The 13884-nt window shown below is 42.7% G+C and overlaps 1 protein-coding gene across 1 annotated transcript in view; it reads right to left on the bottom strand.

The window, feature by feature from the left end:
• drd3 (dopamine receptor D3) overlaps positions 1–13884 on the bottom strand; it is a 51952-nt gene that overhangs the window by 25965 nt on the left and 12103 nt on the right. The gene's annotated exons all lie outside the window — the stretch shown is intronic.

Here is a 13884-nt window from a genome sequence, read left to right as displayed (position 1 = left end):
TGTATGCCAAGAATAAATAATGGCTGGTGGCATTGTCATGCTGGAGGGTCATGTCAGGATGAGCCTGCAGGAAGGGTACCACATGAGGGAGGAGAATGTCTTCCCTGTAAAGCACAGCGTTGAGATTGCCTGCAATGACTTCAGAACACTTCAGATCACTTCAGAACACTTCAGAACACTTCAGATCACTTCGACGTTGAACTCAGAAAATGTGAAACGTAATGAAAAAAAAAGTGTATGTTTCTCATGAGCCAAACCGTATGAGTCAGTCCAACCCCTGGACCTGCATCATCACATTATCAATCACTTTCTATCTATTTTTGATATATTTATCCTAATATATTGTATTACAATTTTTTTGCGATTGCTTACACACTTTTTGCGGAATTTGGCTCATTGTGTCAAAACTCTACACACAAGCCAAATAAGACACAACACTTGGAGATAAACATCTCACTTCTATGTCAAAATGAAACTCTGTTTTCCCAATGATTGCAAGAAATGTCATTCTTGATGGAAAGTGTCTAATGTAAGAAACAGTGTGTAGTGTTTTGCAAGTGTTTTGCAGAATTGTAAACAAAGTGCAATCAAAGTGCAAAGTGTGTTGCAGAATTGCAAACAAAGTGGAAAGCAGAAAATGTGTTTGTACTTTTGGTGCCTTTGTTTACAGTTTTTTCCAACTGCTTACACACAAAATCTTTTCATGTCACACGATTTTTGAAACCTCTCACTCAAAGTGCAAAACTAGACACCAAATATCCAAAACCATAAGCTATTTCTCAGCCTTTGACTCAGTTGTCAATTGCATAAAACACTTTTTTCAAAACACTACACACAATTCTCTACCTAAAACACAAAAATCTAACAGGAAGTGACTTGCTTTCCTTTTCCAAACACAACCAACCAAAATGCTACACTTATTCACCAGGTCACACACACAATAGTACAGAGGGCAATTACCAATGTCCCTGGACAGCATGGGGGTAATATAACTATGTGTGCTGCCGTCACACAAAACGGGGTCCTCCATCACAATGCCACACTGGGTCCGTACAACACCGGCCATATGCTTACTTTTCTGGATGCAATTTACACAATGCTTGTCCCTGATCCAGATCAGGAGCCTGCTAGATTTGGGGTTTTATGGGACAATGTTAGTTTTCACCGGGCTGTTCTGGTCCAAAACTGGTTTGCCACCCATCCACAATTTGTAGTTTTGTACCTACCCCCATATTCACCTTTTCTAAACCCCATAGAGGAATTCTTCTCAGCCTGGCGCTGGAAAGTGTATGATCGCCAACCCTATGCCCGCATGCCGCTTCTCCAGGAAATGGAGGACGCATGTGGGGACATAGAGGTTGCCTCTGTCCAAGGTTGGATACGCCATGCTAGGAGATCCTTCCCCCGATGTTTGGCAAGAGAAAATGTATCTTGTGATGTGGACGAAGTATTGTGGCCAGACCCAGCCCGGAGAAGAGATGAAGCGTAGCTTAGCACTGGTGACTGCCCCCCCACCACCAATTCCTGGACTGCCCCCCCCCTGGGACCCCACACACACAATTGTGTTCTTTACTGTATTCTAAAGAATATACTTTTGGTTTACATATGTTTATGGTTTTGTTGTATGCTACTGTATACAACAGTAATGTTTGGCCTAATAAATATTTTCTGTTTCTACATTGCATTGGTGTTTACAGTGTACTTGTTACCCCTCTCAGCAGATTACTTTCACTGTAGAACATTGTATTGAAATGTAGATATAAGCCTATGAAAGACCAAAGAGCTTTAGATTTAGAACAACAGTGTTTACATGGTATATCCAAAAATGTACTATTATGAAAGCAGTGTTTGCCATTTGATGCAAATGCTTCATTCTGACATGTGTTTATGGCATTTTGAATGCAGTGTTACATTTTGAAGGAGATGTGAGGCATTTTGCATTTTGTGTGTGCAGTTTAGGGAATTGTGTGTAGAGTTTTGAAAAAAAGGAGACAGTTTTGAAAACGTGTGTAAGCAGTTGGAAAAAACTGTAAGGCATGGTTACAAAAGTTAAGGTTTTGATGCTTTTGTCTAAGCATTCACCTTCAGTGTGTAAGCAATCGGCAAAAACTGTAACAAACAGCATAAACTATGGGACATTATGAATGTACTGCATTTACTTCAAACGTAGCGTAATACCACTGCATTTATGTGTTTTGGGTCACGCTTTAAATAACATTCAGCTTATAAAGGCTTCATAGATCCTTTATAATGCCTCCATAAGTACTACATAAATGTGTTACAAAGCATCTATAACCATATGTCATGCTTTATAAAGTGTTCATAAATGTGGCATAACTGTGTGACATAATCACCAATGTCAAATGTGACATACCCACTATGTTGAATATGATATAGACATGCTCTGTGATAAGAGTCACTGACTCAAAGCCACAAGAAGGTAGAACATATTTCAAACGTTGCTTGTTAGGGGGAGTTAGTTGCAGAAACGTTGGAATGGTTTAGTGAAGTCACGTTATTCACATTACACCTAATTGTTTTTCTGTTGTGCTATCTGGGATCCTTGGTACGTCCCTCCCCTAAACCCTAACCCTAACCTTAGGGTTTAGGGGAGCCACCTCCAGTACACCTACAGCACCCGATGTCACAGGAAGGCCAAAAAGATAATTAAGGACATCAACCACCCGAGCCGCAAACGGTTCACCCTGCTATCATCCAGAAGGCGAGGTCAGTACAGGTGCATCAAAGCTGGGACCGAGAGACTGAAAAACAGCTTCTATCTTAAGGCCATTAGACTGTTAAATAGCCATCACTAGCTGGCTTCCACCCGGTTACACAACCCTGCACCTTAGAAGCTGCTGCCCTATATACATAGACATGGAATCACTAGTCACTTTAATAATGTTTAAATAATGTTTACATACAGTATATACATATGAGATGAGTAAAGTAGTATCATATTCTACTGTATTTAGGCAATGCCACTCAAACATTGCTCAATCTAATATTTATATATTTCATAATTTCATTCTTTTACTTTTAGATTTGTGTATTGTTGTGAATAATGTTTAGATACTACTGCATTGTTAGATACTACTGCACTGTTGGAGCGAGGAACACAAGCATTTCGCTACACCCACAATTACATCTGCTAAATATGTGTATGTGACCATTCAAATTTGATTTGATTTGATTTAACCCTGCCCTTACCCTAACCTTAACCATAGTCATAACTCTTACCTAATCATAACCGTAAGCTCCCAAAACACCTTCCCCAATGAGTCTTGGCAATAAAGAGATTGTGTTTGTAACTCTCATTGGGATAGTATTCCACACAAGCGCAACACACATCGACCACAGATTTTAAGGGCGTAGTCTTCTTCTTCTTGGTGGAGCATTTAGCTTGCTAGCTATGTCCTTTGCTAATTAGCTAGCTGGAAGGTAGGACCTGTTGTTAGCTTGCTAGCTATGTCCTTTGCTAATTAGCTAGCTGGAAGGTAGGACCTGTAGTTAGCTTGCTAGCTATGTCCTTTGCTAATTAGCTAGCTGGAAGGTAGGACCTGTTGTTAGATTGCTAGCTATGATACACTTACCTTGATGAAAGACCCCAACCTAAAGAAATTGAAAGTGTCTTTATTTATATGTTCCTCAGTACACAAACACAACAAAATGACGAGCCATACCGTGGGGCACTGGGCATAACGAGCCATACTGTGGGGTGCTGGGCCCAGTCAGGTCTCTGATACAACAATATAACAAGCCATACCGTGGGGTTCTGGACCCAGTCAGGTCTTTAATACAACAACATAACAAGCCATACCGTGGGGTTCTGGACCCAATCAGGTCTTTAATACAACAATATAACAAGCCATACCGTGGGGTTCTGGGCACAGTCAGGTCTTTAATACAACAATATAACAAGCCATACCGTGGGGTGCTGGACCCAGTCAGGTCTTTAATACAACAATATAACAAGCCATACTGTGGGGTTCTGGACCCAGTCAGGTCTCTGATACAACAATATAACAAGCCATACCGTGGGGTGCTGGACCCAGTCAGGTCTTTAAAACAACAATATAACAAGCCATACCGTGGGGTGCTGGACCCAGTCAGATCTCTGATACAACAATATAACAAGCCATACCGTGGGATGCTGGGCCCAGTCAGGTCTTTAATACAACAATATAACAAGCCATACCGTGGGGTTCTGGACCCAGTCAGGTCTTTAATACAACAATATAACAAGCCATACCGTGGGGTTCTGGACCCAGTCAGGTCTCTGATACAACAATATAACAAGCCATACCGTGGGGTGCTGGACCCAGTCAGGTCTTTAATATAACAAGCCATACCGTGGGATGCTGGGCCCAGTCAGGTCTCTGATACAACAATATAACAAGCCATACCGTGGGGTGCTGGACCCAGTCAGGTCTTTAATACAACAATATAACAAGCCATACCGTGGGGTTCTGGGCCCAGTCAGGTCTCTGATAAAACAATATAACAAGCCATACCGTGGGGTGCTGGGCCCAGTCAGGTCTTTAATACAACAATATAACAAGCCATACCGTGGGGTTCTGGACCCAGTCAGGTCTTTAATACAACAATATAACAAGCCATACCGTGGGGTTCTGGACCCAGTCAGGTCTTTAATACAACAATATAACAAGCCATACTGTGGGGTTCTGGACCCAGTCAGGTCTCTGATACAACAATATAACAAGCCATACCGTGGGGTGCTGGACCCAGTCAGGTCTTTAAAATAACAATATAACAAGCCATACCGTGGGGTGCTGGGCCCAGTCAGGTCTTTAATACAACAATATAACAAGCCATACCGTGGGGTTCTGGACCCAGTCAGGTCTCTGATACAACAATATAACAAGCCATACCGTGGGGTGCTGGACCCAGTCAGGTCTTTAATATAACAATATAACAAGCCATACCGTGGGGTTCTGGGCCCAGTCAGGTCTTTAATACAACAATATAACAAGCCATACCGTGGGGTGCTGGACCCAGTCAGGTCTTTGATACAACAATATAACAAGCCATACCGTGGGATGCTGGGCCCAGTCAGGTCTCTGATACAACAATATAACAAGCCATACCGTGGGGTGCTGGACCCAGTCAGGTCTTTAATACAACAATATAACAAGCCATACCGTGGGGTTCTGGGCCCAGTCAGGTCTCTGATAAAACAATATAACAAGCCATACCGTGGGGTGCTGGGCCCAGTCAGGTCTTTAATACAACAATATAACAAGCCATACCGTGGGGTTCTGGACCCAGTCAGGTCTTTAATACAACAATATAACAAGCCATACCGTGGGGTGCTGGACCCAGTCAGGTCTTTAATACAACAATATAACAAGCCATACCGTGGGGTGCTGGGCCCAGTCAGGTCTTTAATACAACAATATAACAAGCCATACCGTGGGGTTCTGGACCCAGTCAGGTCTTTAATACAACAATATAACAAGCCATACCGTGGGGTGCTGGACCCAGTCAGGTCTCTGATACAACAATATAACAAGCCATACCGTGGGGTGCTGGGCCCAGTCAGGTCTTTGATACAACAATATAACAAGCCATACCTTGGGGTTCTGGGCCCAGTCAGGTCTCTGATACAACAATATAACAAGCCATACCGTGGGGTGCTGGGCCCAGTCAGGTCTCTGATACAACAATATAACAAGCCATACCGTGGGGTGCTGGACCCAGTCAGGTCTTTAATACAACAATATAACAAGCCATACCGTGGGGTGCTGGGCCCAGTCAGGTCTCTGATACAACAATATAACAAGCCATACCGTGGGGTGCTGGGCCCAGTCAGGTCTTTAATACAACAATATAACAAGCCATACCGTGGGGTGCTGGGCCCAGTCAGGTCTTTAATACAACAATATAACAAGCCATACCGTGGGGTGCTGGACCCAGTCAGGTCTTTAATACAACAATATAACAAGCCATACCGTGGGGTGCTGGACCCAGTCAGGTCTCTGATACAACAATATAACAAGCCATACCGTGGGGTTCTGGACCCAGTCAGGTCTTTAATACAACAATATAACAAGCCATACCGTGGGGTGCTGGACCCAGTCAGGTCTTTAATACAACAATATAACAAGCCATACCGTGGGGTGCTGGACCCAGTCAGGTCTTTAATACAACAATATAACAAGCCATACCGTGGGGTGCTGGACCCAGTCAGGTCTTTAATACAACAATATAACAAGCCATACCGTGGGGTGCTGGGCCCAGTCAGGTCTCTGATAAAACAATATAACAAGCCATACCGTGGGGTGCTGGGCCCAGTCAGGTCTTTAATACAACAATATAACAAGCCATACCGTGGGGTGCTGGATCCAGTCAGGTCTCTGATACAACAATATAACAAGCCATACCGTGGGGTTCTGGACTCAGTCAGGTCTTTAATACAACAATATAACAAGCCATACCGTGGGGTGCTGGGCCCAGTCAGGTCTTTAATACAACAATATAACAAGCCATACCGTGGGGTTCTGGACCCAGTCAGGTCTTTAATACAACAATATAACAAGCCATACCGTGGGGTGCTGGACCCAGTCATGGTCTTTAATACAACAATATAACAAGCCATACCGTGGGGTTCTGGGCCCAGTCAGGTCTCTGATACAACAATATAACAAGCCATACTGTGGGGTGCTGGACCCAGTCAGGTCTCTGATACAACAATATAACAAGCCATACTGTGGGGTGCTGGACCCAGTCAGGTCTTTAATACAACAATATAACAAGCCATACCGTGGGGTGCTGGGCCCAGTCAGGTCTCTGATACAACAATATAACAAGCCATACTGTGGGGTGCTGGACCCAGTCAGGTCTTTAATACAACAATATAACAAGCCATACCGTGGGGTGCTGGACCCAGTCAGGTCTCTGATACAACAATATAACAAGCCATACCGTGGGGTGCTGGACCCAGTCAGGTCTCTGATAAAACAATATAACAAGCCATACCGTGGGGTGCTGGACCCAGTCAGGTCTTTAATACAACAATATAACAAGCCATACCGTGGGGTGCTGGGCCCAGTCAGGTCTTTAATACAACAATATAACAAGCCATACCGTGGGGTGCTGGACCCAGTCAGGTCTTTAATACAACAATATAACAAGCCATACCGTGGGGTTCTGGGCCCAGTCAGGTCTCTGATAAAACAATATAACAAGCCATACCGTGGGGTGCTGGACCCAGTCAGGTCTTTAATACAACAATATAACAAGCCATACCGTGGGGTTCTGGGCCCAGTCAGGTCTCTGATAAAACAATATAACAAGCCATACCGTGGGGTGCTGGGCCCAGTCAGGTCTTTAATACAACAATATAACAAGCCATACCGTGGGGTGCTGGATCCAGTCAGGTCTCTGATACAACAATATAACAAGCCATACCGTGGGGTTCTGGACTCAGTCAGGTCTTTAATACAGCAATATAACAAGCCATACCGTGGGGTGCTGGGCCCAGTCAGGTCTTTAATACAACAATATAACAAGCCATACCGTGGGGTGCTGGACCCAGTCAGGTCTTTAATACAACAATATAACAAGCCATACCGTGGGGTTCTGGACCCAGTCAGGTCTTTAATACAACAATATAACAAGCCATACCGTGGGGTTCTGGACCCAGTCAGGTCTTTAATACAACAATATAACAAGCCATACCGTGGGGTGCTGGACCCAGTCAGGTCTCTGATACAACAATATAACAAGCCATACCGTGGGGTGCTGGGCCCAGTCAGGTCTTTGATACAACAATATAACAAGCCATACCGTGGGGTTCTGGGCCCAGTCAGGTCTCTGATACAACAATATAACAAGCCATACCGTGGGGTGCTGGGCCCAGTCAGGTCTTTAATACAACAATATAACAAGCCATACCGTGGGGTGCTGGGCCCAGTCAGGTCTCTGATAAAACAATATAACAAGCCATACCGTGGGGTGCTGGGCCCAGTCAGGTCTTTAATACAACAATATAACAAGCCATACCATGGGGTTCTGGACCCAGTCAGGTCTTTAATACAACAATATAACAAGCCATACCGTGGGGTTCTGGACCCAGTCAGGTCTCTGATACAACAATATAACAAGCCATACCGTGGGGTGCTGGACCCAGTCAGGTCTTTAATATAACAAGCCATACCGTGGGATGCTGGGCCCAGTCAGGTCTCTGATACAACAATATAACAAGCCATACCGTGGGGTGCTGGACCCAGTCAGGTCTTTAAAACAACAATATAACAAGCCATACCGTGGGGTTCTGGGCCCAGTCAGGTCTCTGATAAAACAATATAACAAGCCATACCGTGGGGTTCTGGACTCAGTCAGGTCTTTAATACAACAATATAACAAGCCATACCGTGGGGTGCTGGGCCCAGTCAGGTCTTTAATACAACAATATAACAAGCCATACCGTGGGGTGCTGGACCCAGTCAGGTCTTTAATACAACAATATAACAAGCCATACCGTGGGGTGCTGGACCCAGTCAGGTCTTTAATACAACAATATAACAAGCCATACCGTGGGGTTCTGGGCCCAGTCAGGTCTCTGATAAAACAATATAACAAGCCATACCGTGGGGTGCTGGGCCCAGTCAGGTCTTTAATACAACAATATAACAAGCCATACCGTGGGGTTCTGGGCCCAGTCAGGTCTCTGATACAACAATATAACAAGCCATACCGTGGGGTGCTGGATCCAGTCAGGTCTCTGATACAACAATATAACAAGCCATACCGTGGGGTTCTGGACTCAGTCAGGTCTTTAATACAGCAATATAACAAGCCATACCGTGGGGTGCTGGGCCCAGTCAGGTCTTTAATACAACAATATAACAAGCCATACCGTGGGGTGCTGGACCCAGTCAGGTCTCTGATACAACAATATAACAAGCCATACCGTGGGGTTCTGGACCCAGTCAGGTCTTTAATACAACAATATAACAAGCCATACCGTGGGGTGCTGGGCCCAGTCAGGTCTCTGATACAACAATATAACAAGCCATACCGTGGGGTTCTGGACCCAGTCAGGTCTTTAATACAACAATATAACAAGCCATACCGTGGGGTTCTGGGCCCAGTCAGGTCTTTGATACAACAATATAACAAGCCATACCGTGGGGTTCTGGGCCCAGTCAGGTCTCTGATACAACAATATAACAAGCCATACCGTGGGGTGCTGGGCCCAGTCAGGTCTTTAATACAACAATATAACAAGCCATACCGTGGGGTGCTGGGCCCAGTCAGGTCTCTGATACAACAATATAACAAGCCATACCGTGGGGTGCTGGACCCAGTCAGGTCTTTAATACAACAATATAACAAGCCATACCGTGGGGTGCTGGGCCCAGTCAGGTCTCTGATACAACAATATAACAAGCCATACCGTGGGGTGCAGGGCCCAGTCAGGTCTTTAATACAACAATATAACAAGCCATACCGTGGGGTTCTGGGCCCAGTCAGGTATTTAATACAACAATATAACAAGCCATACCGTGGGGTGCGGGGCCCAGTCAGTTCTTTAATACAACAATATAACAAGCCATACTGTGGGTGGCTGGACCCAGTCAGGTCTTTGACACATTCACCCAGTCCCCTACTGAAAGATCAGCCACAAAATGTTGGCACCTTTGTAACAGGTTGTAATCAAGCCCTGGTCTTCAGCATGGAAACAGAAGAGCCTTCCCTGTAGCTCAGTTGGTAGAGCATGGTGTTTGCAACGCCAGGGTTGTGGGTTCGATTCCCACGGGGGGCCAGCACAGAAAAAAAAAAAATGTATGAAATTGTATGAAATGTATGCATTCACTACTGTAAGTCGCTCTGGATAAGAGCGTCTGCTAAATGACTAAAATGTAAAAATGTAAATGTAAGAGGAATACCTGGTGTGGTAGTCTCAGTTACTGTAGGACTACTCCAAATCATCTTGGCTCTGACATACCCACACGCACACACACACACGCACACAAGCTTTGCAGGTCCATCAACCTATCTAAACACCTCTCACACCCCAGTAACCTGTGGATCATGAGAGAACCTTCATAAATCAGCAGAACATTTATAACCTATTGATTGAGACTTTATGCATTATCCTGTAATACTTTGTTTGAAGTGAGACACCTTCGGTCATTCATAACTAGGGCTGTTGTGGTGACCGTATTACCGCCACACCCGCGGTCATGAGTCATGAAGGCAGTTAAATTCCATGTGACCGTTCAGTCACGTAATTAGGCTTCTCCAAGCTCTGATGCTGGTCATTAGTAGCCTACCAAACTTGCTAACTGCCTGGTACTCAGCACTCTATTGTCCCTCTAATCACTCTGACATCAATGCAAATGTAATCGCAGCGCCTAAATTTCAGGTTTGGGGAAGACAATTTTCACCATACAAATGCACCTTTATAATAAAAATATTACATGCATAATTGCATTTGCAATCACTTTGGATTATTTATTTCTCGCACAGAATAGAATAGGTTGACTTTTGTACTATGGAGGATAGTAGATTGACATAGGCTAGTGCTTTTGCTGTTCGTTAGGCCTACTCATCATGTTGGCTGATGAAAAGGAAATGTGGACAGTTTTTCCAATATCTTCAATATGCACCTCGGAATTGGATAAGGACAAGCGCAGATGCTTCCCCGATGTCTGTCTTCACTTGTAGCCTGTGAGAAACACCCAATCACTGATGGAGAGCCATGTGAGTGAGAGGTACTTCGGAGCGCATGGAGAAGGGCACAATGGCCACTGGCCGCAAAAGGCATGTTTTTTTAGGCTGCATTACGGCCACACAAAGGGGATGCCGCCGTGAAATTCTAGATATTATCAAGTGCTTGTCAAATTGTGAATGAGTGAAGGATATAGTGTGTACTTTTTTGAAATCATCATTAGAGTCTCATCATGCAGCCTTACAATGTATTACACATCAAAACATATAGCCCAACATTTGTAGAACAACTAAAGTTATATTAACAACTCTAAATTAAGCATATAGGAGTACCTATTTCTTTGTTAACCGCACAACACAGAATAACCACGTGTTCGCAGTCCAAATTGTTTGGAGAAAATATCCTTTCTATTTTATTCAACTTTGTTCAATTCTATTCTTCATATTATAAAATAATGCCCTGGAATTCTAAACAAATCTTGTCTGCTAAATGAACTAGTGTAGCCAACAGCCATTTGGCATAGCAAGATCAGGACCTAACATAAGGACAACTCAGAGTATGCTATTCTGTTCTTCTGAAATAGACTACATTTTCTTTATATCATGCTTCTTTAGACCTGTCTAAAATAAATAATGGATTTATTGTGAAAGTGTAAGCTAAATTACATTGATTTATTATACTTTTTTAAATGTAGATGTTCAGTATTAGCTTGTAGTCTATGTGTGGAAGCCAGGAGATGCTAAATGGGTTTATGTTAATTTATTGGTCAATTACTGTGAGACCGACAGTTATTTGCTTGACAGTCACCGGCTGATGGAATTTTGTGATCACCACAGCCCTATTCATAACACGTCTATAAAGACTCTACATCGCATGACGCTGTACTTGCTTTAAAGGCAGACCGCTTTGATAATTTATAACACATTCATAAATGCCTTATATCATATGACGCTGTACTTATTATAAATTCAGACCTTCATTCATTCATAACACATACATAACGACTAAATGTATTAGGGAATTATCACTAACTGCTAAACCAAATAAACATTAAAGACAAGTTTAAACCATACATTTCCTCTTATTTTTACAGTTTTAAAACAATGCAAATACATTGTTTAAAAAACTCAAGAAATGCAATTACTAAACATTACACAGGGCAGTGAATAATATATCTTGTTCCTGAGCTGGCGGACAAATGGTTCTTGCCTCTGCTGGAGGTACTGCATGTTGGTTCCAACCTAACAACAAAGAAAGTTAGAAGATCTGTTAGGAAATGCATTTGTATCACCATCTGGGTTAGGGTAGCAGGTCTGTTAGGAAATACATTTGTCTCACCATCTGGGTTAGGGTAGCAGGTCTGTTAGGAAATACATTTGTCTCACCATCTGGGTTAGGGTAGCAGGTCTGTTAGGAAATACATTTGTCTCACCATCTGGGTTAGGGTAGCAGGTCTGTTAGGAAATACATTTGTCTCACCATCTGGGTAAGGGCATTTCTGTGATGCACAATAAATACTCTAAATGAGGAGATGGGAAACTTAATTTGATTCGTATTATTATATTCCTCTTTAATTTACAAATCTCATGACTTGACTATGAGACGTGGCTGTATCTAGGGAGATTTGTATTTAGCTGAGCCTGCTAGCAAGCTAAATGTTGTATTGGTATAGCTAACTAGCTAACGTATGCTGCTAACATAGCTAGAAATGCTATTTAGTCACAAATTATTTGAAATAACGATTGAGGTAGCTATGGTAGCTATCTATATATCAAATATAAAATTTGATTTGATTTATGTAATCTAACTCAACACTTAACTACTACAAACTCATTTCAATTACAATAAATAAAGGTTAACTTACTTGTTTTTCGCTGTCCAATGGCAGCACAAGTGGGCATTTGAGTTGCAAACTGCATCATGTGAGCTTACTGCTCTACAGAAACACCACATGAATGAAAGGGTAACTACTCTCAAAAGTTTCTTTGATTTTTCCCAGACCTCAAAAGTTATCTCCTGATGTGTTTTATGCATTGCTGTGAACACAGAAAATCCAATTTAGTTGTTTTCTATTAAAAACGTGTGAAAAAAAACTGGGGGGGAAACGAGAAACAAAATGGAGGGAAATCCGAAACTTGGAAAAATGAAATAGAAAAAACGGAATTTGGGGGAAAAAAACGAATTAGGCAAAAAATAAAAACAGATTTTAAAAGGCCCATGACTGCACTTTAGAGTGTGTGTCATCACACAGCACAGCATTTTGGGTAAAGTTGAGGTCAGGTCCAGTATTGTCTATGCACCCAAGGGGGAAAGAGGTTGGGCCATCCTAGAAATGTTTTAGATTAATATAATATAAAATAATATATGCCATTTAGCAGAAGCTTTCATGCAAAGCGACTTACAGCCATGCGTGCATCCATTTATACGTATGGGTGGTCCACTATCCTGGTGTTGCAATGCTCTACCTAGATGCATGACAAGGTTATAAATGCTTTGTGAAGCCTCAATTAAATATGCTTTATAAAGACTTTATTAAACAGTGCTTATGCCACCCTTTTATTAAGCACAAGTTTGTCATATTTTACAAAGTGGGTTATGTCACATTTGACATTGGTGGTTATGTCACACAGTTATGCCACATTTATAAACCCTTTATAGAGCATGACATACGGTTATAGATGATTTGTGACACATTTATGTAGTGTTTATGAAGGCTTTATGAAGCTTTTATAAGCTGCATGTCATTTAAAGTGGGACCGTATTGGTCAAAGCACTCTATCAAAAACATATAAGCCCCAGGTGTTTCTGGAAAACACAGATGATAATAATACAGATGTGGTGTTTGCTTGGGAGAGCAGTGATACATCATTGGGACAGCTAATGTAATTGCATCCATACAGTGTAACACACATCTCTCTTTATCGCTCTCTCTCTCTCTCTCTCTCTCTCTCTCTCATACACACACACACGCAAACACATACATACGTGCGTGTGTCTACACACACACACACACACACACACACACACACACACACACACACACACACACACACACACACACACACACACACACACACACAGGTGAAAGGCTTAATGAATCACCTGTCAGGGTAAGCTGCTAATTAGTGATTCTCAGTATAAAGATGCACATATACAGAGAGTAACCATATGTTTTCACTCTCCCC

Source organism: Salmo salar, chromosome 19 (assembly GCF_965601325.2).
Source record: "Salmo salar chromosome 19, fSalSal1, whole genome shotgun sequence".
Lineage (NCBI taxonomy): Eukaryota > Metazoa > Chordata > Actinopteri > Salmoniformes > Salmonidae > Salmo > Salmo salar.
The sequence above is the reverse complement of the archived record's forward strand: the minus strand, read 5'-3'. Positions and strand labels throughout refer to the sequence as shown.